This window comes from Gopherus flavomarginatus, chromosome 1 (assembly GCF_025201925.1).
Source record: "Gopherus flavomarginatus isolate rGopFla2 chromosome 1, rGopFla2.mat.asm, whole genome shotgun sequence".
Lineage (NCBI taxonomy): Eukaryota > Metazoa > Chordata > Testudines > Testudinidae > Gopherus > Gopherus flavomarginatus.
Window position 1 is genome coordinate 163479351 of NC_066617.1, and position 21021 is coordinate 163500371.

Sequence of the window (21021 nt, forward strand, 5' to 3'; positions counted from 1 at the left end):
TTGGTATAGGTACGTTCTGTAACAGTGCTTTACATAATTCAGTGTATTCACTAGTCCCTTCCACGACTGCTTCATCCAGGCCAGCATTTAGGTAGATCTTGTGTTGAACTGTTGGGCAAGAATTAGAGAAAGCTACGGAGTCACTCTGTGTCCAGCCACCTCAGTAAAGAATTCCCTTTATGCTAATTACAGCCCACATCTGTCCTACTGGGATCCTACTGATGAAGCCTGTGGACTGGCTGAAGCTGGTGCAGAAGCTATTTCAAATTTAGGGCTGAAGTAGTGCCCACCAGTGCTGATCCATCCTCTATGGTCAGTGGATCTATATAATCACAGCTGCCCTAGCCATGCTGCAGCCTCTCACCTAGCCTTCCTCTAACTCCCACTCCACTGCAGATCCAGACACATGGGACAGTGCAGCTCTGTGCAGGAAAAGCTATGTGCCACATAGATTTTCCACACTCTGCCACTCTCATATGCACAGCAAAACTCCAGTTTCACAGACTTTAACTCTGTGTAGAGCTGGGTGGCAACTGGATTTTCCATTTCATGGAAAATTCTACCATTTTTGGGGAAAAAATGTTCTGAATGAACACAAACAAAAATGATGAAACTTCTCAGGAAAGGAAATTCTGGAGGGAAAATATTTTGAGTCAATCAAAACATTTTGTGTAGATGAAATTGAATGTTTTGTTCAGATTTGCGCTTATTTATTTTATATTATAGACTATATCATTTTATAAATCGAAACAAAATGTCATTTCAAAATGGAAACTGTAAATGTTTTGTTGTGACCTAATTGGAACTCTTTGCTCTGGTTTCTTTTTTAAACAAAATTTTATTAAAATCTACATGCCTCCCTCTAAAATATTTCACTTTTGATAAATCGGCATTTTTTATGTAAATGATGTGTGTTCAGGGCCAGCCCTCGGTGTTTTTCTACCCAGTGTGCCCACTCTCCTCCGAATAGTGGATCAAAAAAAATGGCCAAGAGGCTGAGCAATTTGGTGCCCTCAAAAGTCGGTGCCCAGGGCATATGCCTTGATCGCCCACCCCTAAGGCTGGCCCTATATATGGAACACTGATGGGAAAAGGGGTTGTCAGTATATGCCCTATTATACCGTGTTTAGCACAAAAAGTAAAAAGGAATGGGGGAGGAGTTGCTGCAGCAAAAAAAGAATTGAGGCCTGGACTTCCACTTGAAAATGAACTGGAATCCCATAAGATCAGAGTCAAGGGGTTTTGTATCACCATCAGCCAGTGTTTTCTCAAGCACCTGACTTTTACAAATCAATATTAGAAGGAAAAATGAACTGAACCAAATGTTAAACTAAGGGCTTGTCTACATAGGAATACTCAGGAAAATTAATCTGAATTAACTACAGATTAGTTTAGTTTAGGTTTATTCAGTTTGAACGTGAATTAAGGTACACCAAATTGAGGTCATTTTCATTCTGAATGAAAGCGTCCGCACCAGGGCATGGTGCAGATAACTAATGCACTTTAAATTCACACCTTTAGTTAATTTGGATTAATTTTCCCAAGTGTTCTTGTGTAGACAAGGCCTAAGAGCTACTAGGATGAGTATTTGGGGGAAACTCTACTTTATGGTGGAAAAAAAAATCTCTGTATAGTAGATCTAAAGAAAGGAAAGTTCAGTAATGTCCATTTCCACCTGTGACTGATGGAGAATATGGAGACTTACAAAGAAGACAAAATTAGCAAAGAAATGTGGATGATTGTGTGGTAGAAACTACATAATGAGATAAAATGATCCTTGGATTTTTTACAAATATAATTTAGAATATAGAATAATTTTGATCAGCTGTAAATTATATAAAAGAGTCATGCCCCAGGATGGCTACTTGTGCCAATGAAAATTTCCTTTGTTATCTGAAATATCAACTAGCAGGAACAATACATGCTTTTGGCATGATTTTCAGATAACTGATGTTGTGCTATACGGGTGAAATAATAGATAAGGAAGTCCGTTTGATTATAAGAGCACATGAGCCCAATATAGCATGGTAGAGAAGCCAAGGAGACAAAGGGAATGTGGTTAAGGTGAATAAGCTGTTTGTGGAAGATTCGTGTGAAACACACCAGTCTTTACCTTTCCCACCCCTGCAAATATTGATTTGTGTTTGGGGTTTATATGGGAGAGAAAAGATTGTCCAGTAGTTAAGGTGTTAGCCTTGGACATAGGGTTCAGTGCCCTGCTCTATTATATTCTTTCTGTGTGACACTAGTCGCTCTGTGCCTTAGGTCCCCATCTGTAAAATGGGAATAGTAGCACTTCCTTACCTCATAGACGTGTCATGGAGATAAATACATTAAAGATTGTGATTGTGTTCAGATACTGTGGCGATGGGGATCATATAAGTACATAAGAGAGAGAGAGAATTAATTTGAAATCTCAGGGTGAAACTCCACCAAAGCAGCCAAAGTTTCCTTAGCTGTACTAGATTTTGCATGACTTCAGTGTTGTATCTCAAACACAGAGAAGGGAAGTGACTTACCCAAGCAGACAATCCCCATCTCGTGACTTCCAGTGCCACTGCTTTAGTACTTTAGCTTCAAGATCATACTTCCTCTCATAGTCTATCTTCCTTCTGCTCGACAAGAATACTGATCAAAGCAGGTGAAAATCTGATATTTTGAGCCTACTACAGTATATCCACTTAACTATGAGACACACAAAAGACAATGGCTCTGAAAGAGATCCACAGAGCAGACATTTTTACAGCTTAACCTTTTAAAATTGTGAACATTCTGTTTCCAGAGGCTACATAAGGAATGGAAGTGAGCAAGGCTACTTTGAACTCTTTTCCGAGACCTTGCTTTCTATATCAATCCAGTTGCTCTTTTTCAAAGGATTCCCAATTCTTAGAAATAGGAAAAGAGGATTTGAGTATGTTCAAGACAGGCACAACCTTTATGCTAAGTTTCTGTTTCTTGCTGAGATACTGAGTGATTCCGGGCTGATGGGACTGCAGAGTTGTTCTGCAGTTTCTTAGGTGCCTATCTTGTCCTTTTGATTCTGCAGTGTTCTCTTTTCTTTAAAAAGCACTTTATTTTACAACTGAAGATATCCTTTTGGCAAAGGGAGAAACTGAGGAACAGATAGATGAAGTGATTTGCCAAACATCATAGAGAAAGTGAGTGAGTGACAAAGTTGAGATAGAATCCAGGGGTGAAATCCTGGATCCTTGAAATCAAAGGCAAAAGACTCAGTGACTTCAGTGGGAACCAGATTTCACCGCAGCTTTTCCGACTCTTTCTTGTGCCCTGTCCACATAACCTCTAGTAATGATGGCCAAAGAGTTGGGAGGGTCTGTTCGGATGAGCACCCAAAAGGGTCGAAAATCAATGTGAAGCTTTTGAATCTGCAGAGCTATGTAGAGAAGCTCCTGAGAACTGTCTTGTGCGAAGTTTATTGGCGCTTACATTTCCAGGCCTAATTAGAACCTTGAAATGTAGATGCAAAAAGGAACAATTAATTGACAGTATGGGGAAAGTCAATCACAATTTTCAAACTTCAGATAAGGTTCACGGCGCAAATATGCAGTAGCTTTCTGCATGGACTTCCTGTTGATTTTGTTGGTCTTCTCAGAGCTGTTGCAGTTCTGGAATCATTCCCTCAGTTTGAATTCTGGGTGAAAGATCAGACCTGTTTGTATTTTCTCTGATCCCCCACACCATTGCAGTCCAAACCTCATACCGTCAACTCTGCCCCCAACCCCTGAGCTCTGGGCTAATACCAAGTGTGCAGTGGTGTAGCTTGGCACAGGGGGCAGCAACAGGATGAGGTGAGTGGGGTGGGACATCAAGGCTCAGGGTCTCTGGCTCTCTGTCACCGGCTTTCTGTCTCTAGCACAGCAGAGTGGTATTGATATCCACATGAACTGTAAAGAGACCTTAAGACAATGGTCGGCATTGCCTCTTGTTGTAGGGTATTAGTCATTTCACGGGGTTGGGATCAGGTAGATCTTACATTTATATCCCACATACGTAAGACCGTGCAGTATTTACCAGAAACTGAACAATCTAATTGTATATTTTTTGTGGGCTCCAGCTACAGCACAATGCAGCCACTGCACAAACATCTGTTTAAGGACTGGACCTGTTGAAAGAACATACTGTTACTATAATGTGGTGATTCATTTTAATAGTCTCCTACTGTACTTTCTCATACTCTTTAGATCCCGGTGGGAAACAGTGTGCTCCTCTTGCCAGTTAGAAGTTCTCACATACAGTTACTTGCCTCAGAGAGTCACCAGGAGAAAAGGAAATTAGAACTCATGACTTCTTGCAGCACAGTCCTGTTCTGGAAACCAGTATTAAAATAATTCTAACTGTACAGCAGGTGTTTGGGGGGTTTTAAACACAGGACTTAAATATATCTGTGTTGTTGTTGCTGCTGTTCATTACTGTACTAAAGGGCAAACGAGTAGATTTTGTGCCAGGGAGCCTTCATCCCAGGCTGTGACATGGCAAGAAAGCCTCTCTGCAGAAGCTACTGCAGCCTTGGGGCTGGTAGATTTTCATGACAGTTTTGCAAAGCTTCCCTAGCCCCTATACCATGCTTCCTTCTCTACTTCTGTTTAGAGAGCTGTGTGTGACTTAAGTACTTGGTGAGCATTCACTTGCCAACAGTCATATTTTCACAAGCATTTTTGGATTTGAGTCACAGCTTTGCCATTTCTGAGAGCAAATGCCAATTTGAGAATGGAAAAAATGGTAAGCTGTCACCTTCTTGATTAAATTGTGATTTTTGTCATACATTTACTCCAGCTATAAATTTGCCCAGCAAATCCAGCTTTTCCACACAAGATGACACTAATACACGTACAAAACCGGGCGATTTTATGGTGCCTTTGCCAAGGTGAGGATGCTTTCACACATTTCTGTTGGGAAAAAGTTGATGATGTTTGAAACTCAGAAACTAAAAGCTGTGTCCTGCAGAGTTCCCCCTCCCCCACAAGGTGCTGAGGGCTCTCAGCTCCCACTGAAATCAGTAGGAATTGAGAGCTCTCAGCACCTCACAGGCTCTGGACCTTGGTTTTGCATGGATTAAAACCTTGGGAGCCAAATTCAGCCTTTAGGTACCCAGTCACAAAGGGTTTATGTAGTTGTAAATGAAGGCAGAATTTAGCCTCCTTGTATTGCTTTTAGTATTGTAATCACTTGTGTACTGCAGCTTTAATAGTCTGGTTGTCTTTCCATATTACACAAACTACCTGGGTGTTTGATCTGATACAGCATGTTTATAGAAGAACAAGTTATGAATGACTTAAGTAGGTAACCATTTGTCATAGCATAGATGTCTTAGTGAAGGAATGCTGACACAGTAGTCCCTTGTAAGGGGTTAATTTAGCATCAGCATATCTGTTTTATCTTCATTTTTCTGGGAATTGTGACTCAGATGTAAAAATTTCACTCTTATCTGGAAGCTGGCATATACTCATTGCTGTCACCGTTATGTGCCTGGCAGAACCCTGCAACCAGGGATGGTGAAATCCCACCATCCCAGTGATTCCTATACTGAGGCTGTGAGCAAAGTAGGTGAGTTAAGACTGTAATAGGGCCTTTCTGAATCTAAATGTTAGGCTACCTAAAAAATGGTAACTTCTAACAGAGTATTCATCCCATCTCTGCTCTCAGAGAGATGGGACTAAGGATGGAACCACTGATAAACACTGTGGCAGATGGATCTGCACTGCAAGACACCGATCCTATGCTGAAATGTGGCAGCTCCTTGGAGTCCAGTCCTCTGTGTTCTAAAATTCAGAAACCTTTTCTATGCATGGGATCTGGATTTTGTGCTGTAAGATCCTGTCTTAATATGCTACCAATTAGGCTGTAATGAGGAGATACTCAAAAAGTGCTTTTTTTAAAAAACCAAACACATAGTCAACTTTTATCCTTTGTTACATCATACCTCCTCACTGAAAACAGTGGGGTTGCACAGGGCTCACAGAATGCATATTTTTCAAACAGTGGAGTTACACACGTGTAGCTAATGGCATAAATTACAGGCAGTCACCTTGCACAGGTGTAGCTTGTGTCAGACTGTGTTTGCATTGGTATGGCTGATGGCATAAATTTTAGACAGTGGGTTGCACAGGTGTCGCTATGGGGAAAATCTGAAGACAATGGGATTGCACAAGTGTAACCGAGGGGATAATTTGGCTCTCAATATTAGGGGAGCACGCTGCAGCCATATTGTAGCTTTTATTGTATTAGGTTGGATTTTATTTTTGTCTCTATCTACTTAATCCTGGGGCCTGGCTTGCAGCTGTTTCTTACTTTTTCAAATTAAGTTCATAGTTTTAAACTAGGATTAATTATTTCACTACATAAATTTGAGGAGGGAAATGTTCTTAAACCAGCACATTCTGTTAATAAAAAAAAACAACTACTTTGCCCTTCTATAATAATTGTACCAAGTAATTATACAACTTTACCCTTTGATGTTCACAGCACTCTTGTCAGGTAAGCATAGAAATAAGCCTGAATCAGAACGTTGGATCTGACCTACCCATTCAGTGCCTGCACTCTAAGGGTTGTTTAGATCTGGATCCAGACACATTGTCATCTGGACACCAGGAAGTTAACACTGAAACTCTCCAGGAAAGCAAGTCTGTGCAGTCACCAGATGCAGACTTAATTTTGTTATTGTTAAATGACAAAAGTCCTAAAGAGACAAACTTCAGTGGGGAAGGGCAGGGGGAGGGGGGGCAGAGCAGAAGGCTGCAAACTGACCTCTACAGAAGTCAACTGAGGGAGCATGACTGTCCCTTAAGAAGGCTTTGGAAGATCTGCTGGGCAATCCTAGAGAAGATTATCAGAATTTGACTAGGTCCTCCTGAATATGTCAGAGGGAATTGGTATGCTGGTTTGCCCTTTGAACATATCAAGGGGGAAGGAGGATAGCAAGGTGCTTGGCCTACATTCAGAGAACACAATAAAAGGTTTGGGGACTAGGGCTATGTGGGGATGGAGGGAAGGAAGAAGCATTGTAGGGAGACAAGTATTGGGGGTAGCCGTACTAGTCTGTATCCACAAAATCAATGACGGTGGCACCTTAAAGACTAACAGATTTATTCGGGCCTAAACTTTCATAGGTAAAAAATCCACGCCATGCATCTGAAGAAGTAGGTTTTTTACGCACGAAAGCTTATGCCCAAATAAATCTGTTAGTCTTTAAGGTGCCACCAGACTCCTTGTTCTCATTGTATGGAGAGTAAGTGTAACAGGGACCCTTACAAATAAGGAGGTCTAGAATTCTGGAACACCACCAATTGTCTGTGAATTTTTCACAAAGCTAGTTTGAGCTTTCAGTCCTTTCCCCCTACAATTGAAACTCATGGTTTTTCTTCAAGATTGATTACAATTTAAAAGTATTATCCTAGGTAAAGGGAAACCTCTGCTGTATATTCTAGAAGAACCTCCAAAACGCAGGGCAGATGGACGTGGTATTTAATTTCCATTCACTTTTTTTCTGTCTCCTCAATATTTAACTATCTCTCTGTATTTGATTAGCACTCTGACCCTACTCCTTGCTGTGTTGTATCTTTTTCAATCCACCCAGAAGCCCTGCACGCACCCATTGCTTCTTAATTCATAAGTTTCTCTGCACATATTTGTTTGTCTCGCCTTGTCTGCTTCTAAATTCACAGTCTTTCCTGAGTGGAATGAAACTCAGTAACACTTGCACTAAATTTTGGAGCCTATAGTGAATGGGTGTGAAATCAGGCTGTGTGAGGCTCACTTCTGTCTGCTTCTTGATGGTTTGTATAAGCTTCCAAAGGAGAGTCACAGTTTTGGATGGGTTTATGTAGATTAAACCCAAACCACTGCAGGTTCCTCCCTCAGTAGGTCTTTACAAATCTGACAGTTTTGATTTAAATTAAATGACTGGCTTTTTAAAATGTATTAGCTAAGTTTGTTAGTTTCAGACACTCTTTTTCAACATATGAGCCTAAAAATTGTTTTGATTTAAAATTTAAACTTGGCAAGAGATTAGTTCATATGGTAAGAATTTTTTTTAGTTTATAATATGTTTTAATCATTTTTGGTGTTTTCAAAACAAATGGTGAAATGTGTTTTTCCTTCTATATTTGGCTAGCCTCCTCTAAGAGGCCTTAGTTCTCTCTTGTGTGTATATTTTGCTGTCAAGGATGCTTTTAAATAGACAGGGGCCTTGTGCTAGATCTGAACACCCACGCACTTGGGGAAAATTCAGATCCAGATCCTTCAGACCTGGACTTTGCATCTGAGGTCCATCTCTGTTATTAAGCAGATGTCTCAGGCTAGCGGGGCACTGGGTAATGGGTCATGCCAAATGGTGCAATAGGTCGTGGGGCTGTGTTAGTGTGGCAGCCAGTATTTGGAGGTAGCTCAAATATAAAAATAGGTGTGGAGCTAGCCCCATAACCCTGTTCTAAATAGCCTGTTTGGCTAAGAAGCTCTATTTAGGGGTAAATTTCTATTCTTCATGCTGAGGTTACAGTGACGCAAAATTGCCCTCAAATGGAGCGTACTCACTCTTCTCTTTCAGTCCTACTCAGACTGTGTGTGATCCTCACATTCGTGCTTTGCCATTCCCATGCAGCCTAGGTAAGTCCTTGTTTTTAAGTGATCCTCCTTGACAAATAGTGGCCCTAGCTGTGCAGTGGAAGGGAAAACAGGGTGTAAGTTAAAACTACATTTATAAGTTTGTTGAGTTCAGGTTAGCATCCCATGGTACAGAATGTGCATGCTTTCAAAAGAAATTTAAGATTGGCCTCTTGACCAACCAATACAATCAGCTGTACTGGAGATTCAGGACTGGGTGCTACCAGAGGATTAGTAATGGCATATGGAGCCCATCAGTTTAAAGTCACACATTCATATTTGACCCAGGTTAGTAATGCCCAGAAGTCATTATTGTAAGATAGCTGTTGGATGGCCTCTGGGAAATGAGTTGGGGATTTGAGCCCAATTTCTAGCGGACAGGTATCCACATCACGCATAATCCATTTGTACTAAGTGTCCCTGCCTTTTGTGACAATCTCAGCAAAATGACCAAGTATGGAATGTTAGACTCATGGACTGAATTACCCAATCTCTCCTATGAGCGATCCCTCTATGAAAAGGCGGAAGCACATTAGCAGGGGCAGTGCTGTGGTAGCCTGCCCTACCCTGTCTGTACTGTACCTGTTCAGTGGATAAACTCAGGCCATCAGTTTCCAGAGCTCTCAATCCAGCACCTTCCATTAACACTGAATTTACTTTGAAAGTTCACAGAAAGTATTTCGTAACTGACAGCATGTACAACATTGCATATACATCCATTTGGTTTCTACTTTCATATCATGAAAAATATAAACAGGAAAACTACATTTTGAATTCATTAAGTTCTTCGTTCGCTGTTTATAAAAGATAAAAACTGCTTTTTTTTAAAAAAGGATTGATTGGAGTCATGTACATGTTCATTCACTTCTGTTTCTGCAAGATAATAAAAGTATTAACATGGAGGTGGAATAATGGTGTTTATAATTCCATCACCACTGTTTATATAAGATAAAAACAGTTAAAAAAACAGAACAAAAAATAGCGAGAGAACATTTGCTGTTACATACATACATTTTTTCCACTTCTGTTTATAAAGAATGTGGAGAAAAAAGTATAACCAGTTGAAGAGGACTTGATGCTGTTTATAATATGCTCAATGCTGTTTACCTAAGATAAATTAGTTTAGAGGCTATGTAATGTGGCTAGGGAGAGGGGAATTGAGGTAACTGAGGGGCTACTGGGGCCGTGTCTCATATTCTAAGAGCCTTATAATCTTTTCCTTTATTAGGGAATGTGGAAGTTGTATGTTGCATCATTCCAGTGGGAATATGATACACTCTGTAAGGCAGGGACACATGGGCATGTCATGCCAGCTAATGGCATGTACTCTGCCTCAGGGGTTCTGAAGCATTCTCAGGGAAGTGGGAAATGAGAACAGGGAAGATACTACAATAGTCTGAAGAGGTCTCATGAACATTAAACCCTTTGGAATCACTGACCATAGACACAATCTAATAATAGATTTTCCTCTGTGACCTTATTTTGTTCTGCAGCTATTCATGTCAGGCTATTCCTGATTTCCTTGAGGGAAAAAGACTTTTAAAATGGCTTATATTTTATGGAGGCAATGGAATGGCTCCTTTGAGGTTGGTTCTACTCTCAAACCAGCGTTGACTTTTTGATTCTGTCCAACCCATTTCTCCTCATACATAGGGCATATTGACAGATCAGGTAGGCTGCTGTGTATGAATATTCACTGAGGCTGAATAATAATGTGTCCTTTCTTGATGTGAGCCAGAGGGACTGTATATGCCTAATAGAAGTAGAGTTGTGTGGACATTGCAAAAAAAATTATTAAAAATTGCTTTGGCCGTACTCATACCCCTTTTGTATTTGCTTTGTGCAAACATTCAAGCATTTACTCTCATGCATACCTGCAAAAAGTACTCTTTAAAATCACATGCTCCTGTACTTTTAGATAGGGAACTATCAACTCATTTATTTGCTCTGTAAGAGGGATATTTTATGTAGGATGGGATTCTGCTCTGTCCAGGGCTCCCCAAGGTCCTGGGGAGAATGCTGGCAGAGAGAGACAAATGGATCAGACAGGAGTCTGACCTCGCCTTCCACAGCTAGCATTGTGCCTGCAAATACAAGTATTTTGTGTGAATGGGATGCGAGAAAATTAAACTCTGTCCCTATCTAATCAATTGGACAATATTAGTGTTTTTGGAAGTCATGCATCAGGAAGGATTATGTAGCTTAGAAAGTTACTAAAATTCCCTAAAACTATTTGTTTCCTCTCACTAAACTGCTCCCTGCCTTGAGAATATCAAAATTCCAGTGGCTTCTTCAAGACTTCCTCCTGATTATGCCCTCAGTTCAGCAAAGCACTTAAGACATGATTGAATCCATCTCTGCCAAGCAAAGCATTTAAACATATGCTTAATTTTAGCATGTGCTTAAATTCATTCCTATTAAGCAAAACATTTAATTTTAATCACATTTGAGTCCCATTGAAGTCAGTGGAACATAATCAAGTGCTTAAAGGTAAGCACATGCTAAAGTGTTCTGTTGATTTAGGACCTATGGGAGTTTTGCACTAATCCAGTCAGGAAGCAGAACCAATACCATGTGACTCATGAACCAAAGCAACCAGCTGTGTTGGTTGATCCAAACTAACCAACACAGAGTATCAAATATCAAATATTTGGAGCAAACTGTTCATGATCAGTCCATAGCATTGCCCCACAACAAGCAACAGCAACAACAATGCCAGTTACATTGAAGGTAATTGCAATCTGCTAATGGATCATCTATGAGCAGAGAAAGGGAGCTAAATTAGTCAAGTAAATTATTCCTTGAAAATTATTCTCTCTGCTCTCATTATTAGCTTCTTCTTCCCCTAATGCTAATACAGAGATGGATGCAAATAGCAGGGACAGATCCATAAATCAGCTAGGGATGGAATTTTAAAGGGCTGCAGTCAGAAACTTTTTTATAACAAAAAGTAAACTAACATGGAATTGAAATTTTATTTCTGGAATTGAGGGACACCTCTACCACCTGTGGGCCTTCCAGGTTGTTTTATTTGTTTTAATAGGGCATGCTGAAAGAGAGGGAACAAAGATTTTACCATTCAGGGTTTCATAATGAAGTTGCTCTATCTTGCTATTAGGCTTAAATGGCAGCATGTGCTGAAGGGAAACCGGGGTGGGTCAGCGAGTCAGAGCTGTGTGGGGAGCCCAGAACTAGGATAGCAGGAGGTGCTGCAAATTAGATTGAGCTAGTGGACGGGTGGGAGATTGTACAGCATTTTGCCTGTGCTGTGACTGTGTCTCAGTGCCCATAATGAGCTGCTTTCCCATAAAGGATTTGGGGAGAAAGTATTGTGTTTGAATAGGGTCCCTTTAAAAAGTAGTTTTAAAACTGCTCATTTTCCATTCCAATCATGTATATCCCTCAATAAGACTGGAGCCAGATGCTGGTAGATCTGAAGAAAGCAACCCAGTCCTTTTCTTATCATATCTGACAGAGATGACAGAATTTAAAACCCCAGTGGCTTTTTCGATAGCCTCTAACAAGAACTGGGACTTGCCAGGCTGCATTTGTCTGGCCAAGCAAGGCTATATTTCTCTGCTAAATCCCATGAAGATATTCAGCAGAATCTTACACTTCGCATCTAAATTAATGATATTCTTTTGTTTTTGCCATGACAAAACCCACTCTCCACTAGATACATAATGTTAAAGTTTTTGTCTTGGGTGTATTCTGTAAAAGCTTTTTCAGCTTCATCATTTTGACAAGCTGATTCCATTAAATCATCCACAATTTTCATGTATTTTTTTTCTTTTCCGACATTAGGAAACTGTGATAATTTGTGGGATTACAAGGTGGCTTCTTCCCCCCCTCCCCAATCACATTTTGGAGAAACATCAGCATTTTCAACAGAGCAATTGCTGATGTACATGTAGTTACTCCTGGGGGAATTCTGCACAATGCAGAATTTTGCAGAAATTAACATTGTGCATGCAGAATTTCCTTTCCCCCACAGAAATGGGCTGCAATGCTACTAGCCTCCACTAGGGGCCACTAGACCCGGTAGAGCCTAGCTCGCACATAGCAGACAGTGCTGGGGGGAGGGAGAGGGAGCTAGAGCATTGGTTTTCAAACTTTTTCTGGTGACCCAGTTGAAGAAAATTGTTGATGCCTGTGATCCAATGGAGTTGGGCATGAGGGGGTTGGGGTGTGGGAGGGGCTCAGGGTTGGGGCAGAGGGTTGCGGTGCAGGGGTGAGGGCTGTGGGCTGGGTCCAGGAATGAGAGGTTCAGGATGTGGGAGGGGACTCTGGGCTGAGGCAAGGGGTTGAGGTGTGGGAGGGGGTCTGGGCTGGGGGTGCAGGCTCTGGGGTAGGGCTGGGGATGAGCAGTTTGGGGTGCAAGAAGGGCTCTGGGTTTGGGAGGGCTCAGGGCTGGGGCCGTGGATTGGGGCATGAGGTTGGTTCAGGGCTTACCACGAGCAGCTCCTGGTCAGCAACGCAGTGGGGGTGCTAAGGCAGATTTCCTGCCTGTCCTGGCACCGTGGACCACGCTGTGCCCCGGAGGCAGCCAGCTCCTGGTCCGTCTCCTAGGCGGACGCGCGCAAGCACCGCTGCCCTCAGCCCCTGCTGGTCGGTTCCCAGCCCCCACTGGTCAGTTGCCAGTCAATGGGAGTGCAGAGCCAGTGCTTGGGGTGGTGGCAGCGTGCGGAGCCCCGTGTCTAGGTCGCTTCTGGGGCGCAGCGCAGTGTCAGAACAGGTAAGGACTAGCCTGCCTTAGTTGGGCAGCACCGCTGATGGGACTTTTAATGGCCCGATCGGCAGTGCTGACCAGAGCTGCCGTGACCCAATGCCTTCCATTCCATGACCCAGTATTGGGTCACGACCCACAGTTTGAAAACCACTGAGCTAGAGGGTTCCTGGCAGCTGCAGTTCCCAGCATGCCTTGAGGGAAGGTGAGGGCAGCGCACAGGAAACTCCATGCAAGCTTGGGACTGAGCATCAGGCTGTTTCTCCCTCTGGATCCCTGCACTCTGTGGGAGAGAAGTGTGTGTGTCTGGGCTGAGGGGGTATGGATGGGCTTTGTTGGGGGAGAGTATGATTCTCTGGGCTGGGGGCCCCATGACTGAACTATGAGGGGAAGGAAGTGTGGGTATCCGGGTTGGGGGGTCTCTGTGGCTGGGCTCTGGGGGGAGGGGTTTGGGATATATTGGCTGCAGTGGCTGCGTGGCTGAGCTAAGGGGAGGGGGCCATGGGTGTCTGGTCCCCTAGCCGGGCTTGGGGGAGGGCAGAGAAACAGGAACTGGGTTGTCCTGGGGTTTCTTTAATACTCCAGGGGGAATTTTTGTGTGTGTCTGTACTGTTACAGACATATTTGCTGACAGGTATTTTGAAATAAATTACCAAAATAATTGAAACTGGCAGGTTATGTAGTGTTATGTTGACAAATAAAATTTGCAGAATTTTGCAAAAAATTTAAAATATTGTATGCAGAATTTTTAATTTTTTTGGTGCAAAATGCCCCGGGGGTAATGTAGTGTCTACTTGCTGGACTGCTCCATAACTTCTCCTTGAGCCCTTTCTTAGGACTTAGACATGATCTCATTTGATAGATCACCACTAGTGGTTTGTTAAACTCTTATTATTTAAAATGCTCTGGACACAGATCAGGTTTCTTTACTTGGTATTTATCAATGTCTCACTTGCCTTGAAATGGAAACCACCAAGAATTTTGACAAATGAAGATTTCCTAGTTGCACTCAAACATCTGAGCAGGCAAGTGTCCTCTACTGACTTTCTGTTACAGGATGGTAGTCAGTCACTAAAGGCACCTTTCCACCTCCTAAGGCGCCAAAGGGCTGTGTGCTGCATTTTGCTGCTGGCACTGATAAATGTTGAAGAAACAGCACACATATAAACTGGAAAATCAGAAGCATGTTTACTAGAGCTGATAATTTGAGGACAAGGAATAATGATGCTTAACATTTTTTTTCAAATATTAACCTCTCAACACCTCTGTGAGGAGGTGAATTATTATTCTCTCCATTTTACATAGGCAGAAAACTCAGGCTTGACTCCGCAGAGACACATATGGAGTCTAGGGGGAAGCTAGACCACAAAACCACTGCTTGAGTTCCAAGAAATACTTTCTATCTGCCATGCAAGGCTTGGAACAAATGAGCCTCATTACAAAGCTACCTCCTGGCATCCCTCTGGTTGAAATCAAAGGAAGGGTATGACAATCAGTATTTATGAGGTGACCCTCAAAGCGGAACAACCCTTTGTGTGTGTTCCAAGGGAAGGAAAATCTATCTAAGGTATTAATATGGTTCCTATTACTGTAGTATCTAAGCCCCTCAAAATCTTTAATGTATTTAGTCTTAAAATGCACCTTTGAGGTAGGGAAGTGCTGTTATCCATCATTTTACAGATGGGGAACTCAGGCACCTACAGACTAACTTGTCCACAGTTATGTAGAAAGTACATGGTGGAAAAAGGAAGCAAAGTCCCAAGGTAGCACTCAACTACTGCACCATGTTTCCTTTCTTCTGCCTTAAATCCCTGCTTGTTGCCACGTATTCTCACACTGCTCAAATTAACAGCTTCCTCTTCCCCAAGACTGAATAGCTGGCTAGCTCAGCTTCCCAGCTTATGCACAGTTTATTCCCCTCATTTAAAACAGCAGAAGCACTGGCTGCATGCACAGACCATTATCCTAGTTGAGTTGTTAAAGTTACCTTAATGCTGGCTTTATTTTCTGTAGTGGTACTGAAGGAAAATGTTTCATTTGAAAGGTCTCAGACCTCTATCCTCCCAACTCCTGATCACAGTAATAACCAACCTCAAGGAGTCATTAGCGAAGACTCAAACAATATCCTGTAACAAGTCAGCAATGAAGAAATTGGCATAGTTTATCTCTTGATTCATGTTCTTATGGAGATAATGAGTTGCAAAATAAGGCCAGCATTTCTCTTGTGCTGTACAAAATCTTAACAAGAGACATTGGGACTGATTCCCCCCACCCATTACTAATGTTGAATATAATCCTGCAAGAGGCTGTAATAGCCAGAGCCCATCTACAGAAATGGCATGCTCTTATAAAGTGGTGCCACTTTTTATTTACTGTGCTGATCTTTATGCTGACTTGGCCTTGGTTGGTGTAACTTCTTGCATTGTTTACAGGTGCTGGGCAAATGGTTTAATGTTTATATTCAAATCCAACTCATATTAAGATTTTTTTTCATTCAGGAAATTAATATGATGAGCTATATAAACTGAGTTTGGATAAACTTACGGATTTGTTTGCTTCTTTGTTGTCTTCCCTCTTTTGTTGTTGTTGCTGTCATTGTGAATAGACACCTATGCTTTATAGGAAAGCTAATAAATAGATAACAAAACCCATAACTCACCACTCAGTGACTTGTAAAATCTCTGTCTCTGCTATTTGGTTTGGCTTCTGCCATCAAAGGTGTGAGGTTTTCTTCAGCAAAAGGAATTTTCAGATAGATCTTCTTTAAAAATTTCTAGTGTCATTTGATACTGTTCGAAAACTGGGCATCAGGAGATATGGGTTCATTTCCTAATTCTGCTGTTGATTTGCTGTGTGACTTTGGACAGGTCACTTTATCTTGCTGCTTTTTGGTTTCTTCCTCTGAAAAATGGAGATAGTGATAATTGGCCAAAAGAAGTGAGGCCTAACATTCAATTTGATGGCATTTCTCTGTTTGTCTGACTATGTTATGCTACGATTTGAAGACCACATCTGATCAGTTCCAAAAAATCAGGGAACGGTCTGGGCATCTATGAGAAGAAGAGACCTATTGAATTTGATGACAACTGGGAAACTGGAACATGGGAAAAGCCTGATTTCCACTCACTGCCTATTTGGTGCTGCAAGCAAAGAATGTCTCCCCCTCTCACACTGCCACAGCCACCCAAAGCATCCCAGGAGAGGTGGGGAGAAGTTGAGAACCAGCAACCAGTTATGGATCCTGATTCTTTGCCCAAGTGTAGGTTAGAGCCTGAGAGATGCTCTTGGGTGCACTGGCTGACTGTATTCCCGAAGGATCATCTACTGTTCCAGCCGGAGCATGGCTTGTTCCAGTCTTCTCCCCAAAACACCCCTCTTAATACTCAACACACCGTCAACAGACAAGGACTGTGTGAATGGAGGCATAGGAGCCAGCTAGCCCATTTGTATGCCCAGTAGGGTTTCCCCAAACTGAGGGAATTTTTGTTTTTAGCTCCTGAGAAGCATAAAAGGGAACAGAACAAGTAGGAGAATCATCTCCAAAATATTGATTGTGACCCCTTAGCCTTTTTGAAATTATGTGTTTGGCCATCTGGCTGAAAAGGCTAGAGACTACTGATGTATAGCCATTCTCTATTTACTGTGAGCTTAATTCTGCACTTATGCAGCTGCATAACCCCATTGACCTCTGTGGGATTGGAGGGGCGTAAAAGAGAGCACAATTTTTCCTGTAATGCTTTTCGTCTAGGTCCAAATAGTGCATGCTACCATGAGAGCACAGTTTGTTACAGGCAGTACAAATTGTAAAAACTACAGAACAAAATGAATGTCACTAAGGTTAAGATCCCCAAGATTTGCTTCTGTTGTATATGATGTCTGACAATTCAGCATGTTCCTGTATGTCTGCATAGTCTCATGGTGTGATTGTTTTATTGGGTATACTGATGGAGAAGAAACTTTCAGTCTCTTTTCTTTAAAATTTTGTATTGAATTTTGTTCTGTAGATCTAGGCTGAATATATTCCGGCTTTTTCATCATGACTGCTTAGACACTTCATCCCTGACTTATAATGCGCCCTAATGTTCCAGTCCTAAACCACAACACGGGCTGCACAGCTCTCCCAATATACCATAAATCTGATTTCTAATGCCTATTTTTATTCTTGGGTCTTCACAGAGCTCTGCAAATAAACCTCAATCGTCTCCTGCTATTCCACCCCATGGGTCTTCACACACAACTCTGCCAGTGCACCTTAGTTCTGTCCTACATCCCTCCCTGCTATTCCGTTCCTGGGCTCTCCTCACAGCTCTGCTCAAGCCCCTCACTGCTGACCTGCAGCGTCCTTGAGGGAAGAGCATTTCTGAACCCGATGCTCCAGATTGAAAGTGTTAATTATGTCTTGGAGAAAAAGGAGATTTGGGGGAGAATTGGCATGCCTGACTTTGGAAAGGAATTACATAGCGCTCGTTGGAGTGCCTTGGCTCTTGAGTTGCAAGTGCAATTCAAAAGCCACCATATAAGCAAATTATCAGAACACACTAGATTTTTTGATCACCCTTGGAAGTCTTTAGTACCAAGCAAGAAAGTAATAATTATTAATAAAAACCATCAATCAATAACTGTACTCATTTCCCAGGGTCTCTTCCTCACATCAGTAACCTATTTATATGAGCCATTGGACTTTTAAAGTAATTATCTAATTATTAACACTAGACAATAAGCCAGACTTCAATAATTGCTTTTATTAACTACCAATGCATGTCCTCACTAGTACAACATTTTTCAACTTAACATTTCAATATTTAGTGTTTGAGTTATTCATATTCAGTTTGCTTAATACTTCGGTATTCATTTTAATTTGACTTTGTGTGTCTTGGAACACCATATTCATAAAGGCTTTGACTTCTTCCAGGTGACACAGGAATTTTCCAAGGTGTTCTGGGTCTTTGTAATCTCTTTGACGTTCACTCTGTTTTCTTAGGCTGTGATTCAGAAAGGCATCTTTATTCGGGATAACACTTAGCACATGAATGAATTTAGGTACGTGCTTAAGTGCAGTTCTTCATCAAGGTCTTAAAGCTGAGTCCAAGTATTGCAATTAAGCCCTCTTTTCAGAAATGGCCAACAGAGGAAATTTTTTAAATCAGTTGACTCAGAATCAACTGATTGTAAGTTGTCCCTGTTGAATTCCCTCAAGGAATTGGTTTGTGACTAAAGCTATTACAAATTATAATTAATACTATTTCTTGTCATCTTTAAGTCAAAATATATGCTCTAGATATAGGTGGCTGGCTTATGGATAACATAATATTAACTCTTTGTGGCGCTTTATGAAAACTTATTCTCATCCACAAACTAGCCTCAGCAGCTCAGCTGCTGAAGCTATGATGTATCTTCTGGAGAGCTCTCCAGCCCTTTCTTTGAACGTGCTTTCTTCAAAGGTGCTTTGTGTGTAGAGACTGAAGATTCTCCTTAGGCAGCAAGAGACTCCTGATGGATGTTAATTGAAGTTCAGTTTTCAGATACCAGAGAGTCCTCTTTTACTGTATGTGTCTTTCATTGGTTTCTATGAGAACTGCGGTTAAGACTTCTTTTCGGTGGAGCTATCTAAGGAATGTAGGTCATATACAATTAGAGTTAAGATTTTGATTTTGATTAGCTTCCTGTGTCTTATGTAAAAAACTGTATCACCCAATCTTATTGTCAGGCAACATTTATTCAAAAGTCTGTTTCCCCAGGTTGTTCCTTTTTTATCTTTAAGTGAAAGCTGTATAAACTCCTTGATTTATTAATAGATTCTATGTAGTGTGTGTGTGTGTACAGAGAAAGAGAGAGATATAAATATGTGTGTATGTATATATATAATATAATATAAAGCCTTATAAAGTTAGTGTTCCTTAATCTAACATCTATGTTACATCTTACGAAAAGAGCAAACAGCTGCAATCCAGGCTGTTTCTTTCATCTGTTTTTAATTACCAACAAAAGGAGGGGGGGAGCTCTTTTTGTTCCAATACAAGTTCAAAATGCAATCATATTTCAAAACAAACTAACTTATATAGTAGGTAAAGGAAGGACAATGTATAGTTATCTTGTTGCATTATGTACATTTTAAAATGTCTAATTAAGAAAACTGCAACTTTCTTGTCTTTAAGTCGAGAAAAGGGAAATCTGGTTATTTCTCCTATTATTGGAGATGTCTCTTCTGGAGATGTTTTATAAGCTTTGTCCTTGAAGAATGGGTAACCTGTGTTTCATCAGTAAATCAAAATTGTTAAGTCTTTATCACATCCTATTATGCAAAACTTATAGAACCAGTAATTTGGTTGCTTTTTTCACACTGTATCATAACTTTCTATCTTCAAATTCATTTTTTTGGTTTCATTATAAAACATAATCAATGCATGCATATAAAATACATTTCACTGTATATCAAAACATGTCTTAACTTTAAGTGTAAATATCGTTTGTTATTTGTGCAACTCTGTGCTACTCCAGATGTGAGATTCCATACACAGCTCTGCCATTGCTGCTTAAGCTTGACTTGCAGCATCCCCTGCTAATAGTTTGCCTTGATTGGATAGAGGCTGACAATCATGAGACTATCTTCTAGGTTCTTTTTGAGTCTTGGCTTCCTTAGCATTAGTCCATTGGGGTGACTTTCATCTCCTGTCTTGTTTGATAGCCCCAGAGCATCAAGTCATTCCTTTACTACATCTCAAGAAGGGATATACTGCTCAACTAGAATGTATTAGACTGAGAAGCTGACTGTCTGCTAATAGGAACAAACAGAAGAAGAAATATGAAAGAAGACTGAAAAGCTGGCCATTTACTCCTTTGGTATCTGCTTCTGATCCTGTCACTGAAATCTACCAGTATGTCTGCACCAGAGTTGGAAGTATAATTTCCAGCTTGGGTAAATGTATGTGCATAAGCTTTGATTGAGCTAGCATGCTGAAAACAGCAGTGTGGCCATGGCAGCATGGGCAGCAGGATGGGCAAGCTGCCCAAATGAGTACCTAGGGTCTTAGACAGGATTGTAGTCAGGTGGCTAGCCTGTCCCACCACTTTTACCACCTCAGCTACATTGCTACTTTCAGCGTGCTAGCTTGATCAAAGCTAGAGCACATACATCTACCCAAGCAGGAAACTATACCTCCAACTCCAATATGGGTGTACCCAATGAGAAAACTCAATGGACCTCAAAGGGAGCCTGATTGGGCCCTTGAAAACTGAATTTGTGGGAGGACCACTATTTGACTGCCTGCTCCGTTTGTTTCCATGCTGTAACACGCTCTGGTTGAGTAGCTGCACAGCACTGAGGTCCAGGTCCATGACTACAGTCTTAGGCACTATGGTAATACAAATAGTAAATAATAATAATCAATCCACAAGCAAATATCATTGTACCGTGGCATCTGTTAATAACAGGCAATAAGAGGACTGCAGATATTTTAACTGTTAATAAGTAGCCATTTAAAACAGCGTAACAATAAAAATAAGTCCTTTTTGATCAGTTTTCCTTGTGCTTTGCCAAGGCACTTTTCCTGATGCCCACCTCTCAATTTAATGCAACGCCTTTTGCCAATGCACTCTCACATTGATAGGAGGTTAAAAATTATGTTCTTGGCGTGAACCCTGATATTAAAGAAGGTTCCACCTCTGGCCTCCTTCAC

At 41.3% G+C, this 21021-nt stretch overlaps 1 protein-coding gene across 20 annotated transcripts in view; it reads left to right on the forward strand.

The window, feature by feature from the left end:
• The window catches only part of ZBTB20 (zinc finger and BTB domain containing 20), a 670053-nt gene that overhangs the window by 471046 nt on the left and 177986 nt on the right, over window positions 1-21021 (forward strand). Inside the window, exon 7 of one of the 20 annotated variants that reach the window (XM_050957859.1) lies at window positions 20031-20185. The exons of the other annotated variants lie outside the window; for them this stretch is intronic. The gene's annotated coding sequence lies outside the window, so the exon portion shown is untranslated. The remainder of the gene's footprint in view (window positions 1-20030; window positions 20186-21021) is intronic. 20 annotated transcript variants of the gene reach the window in all.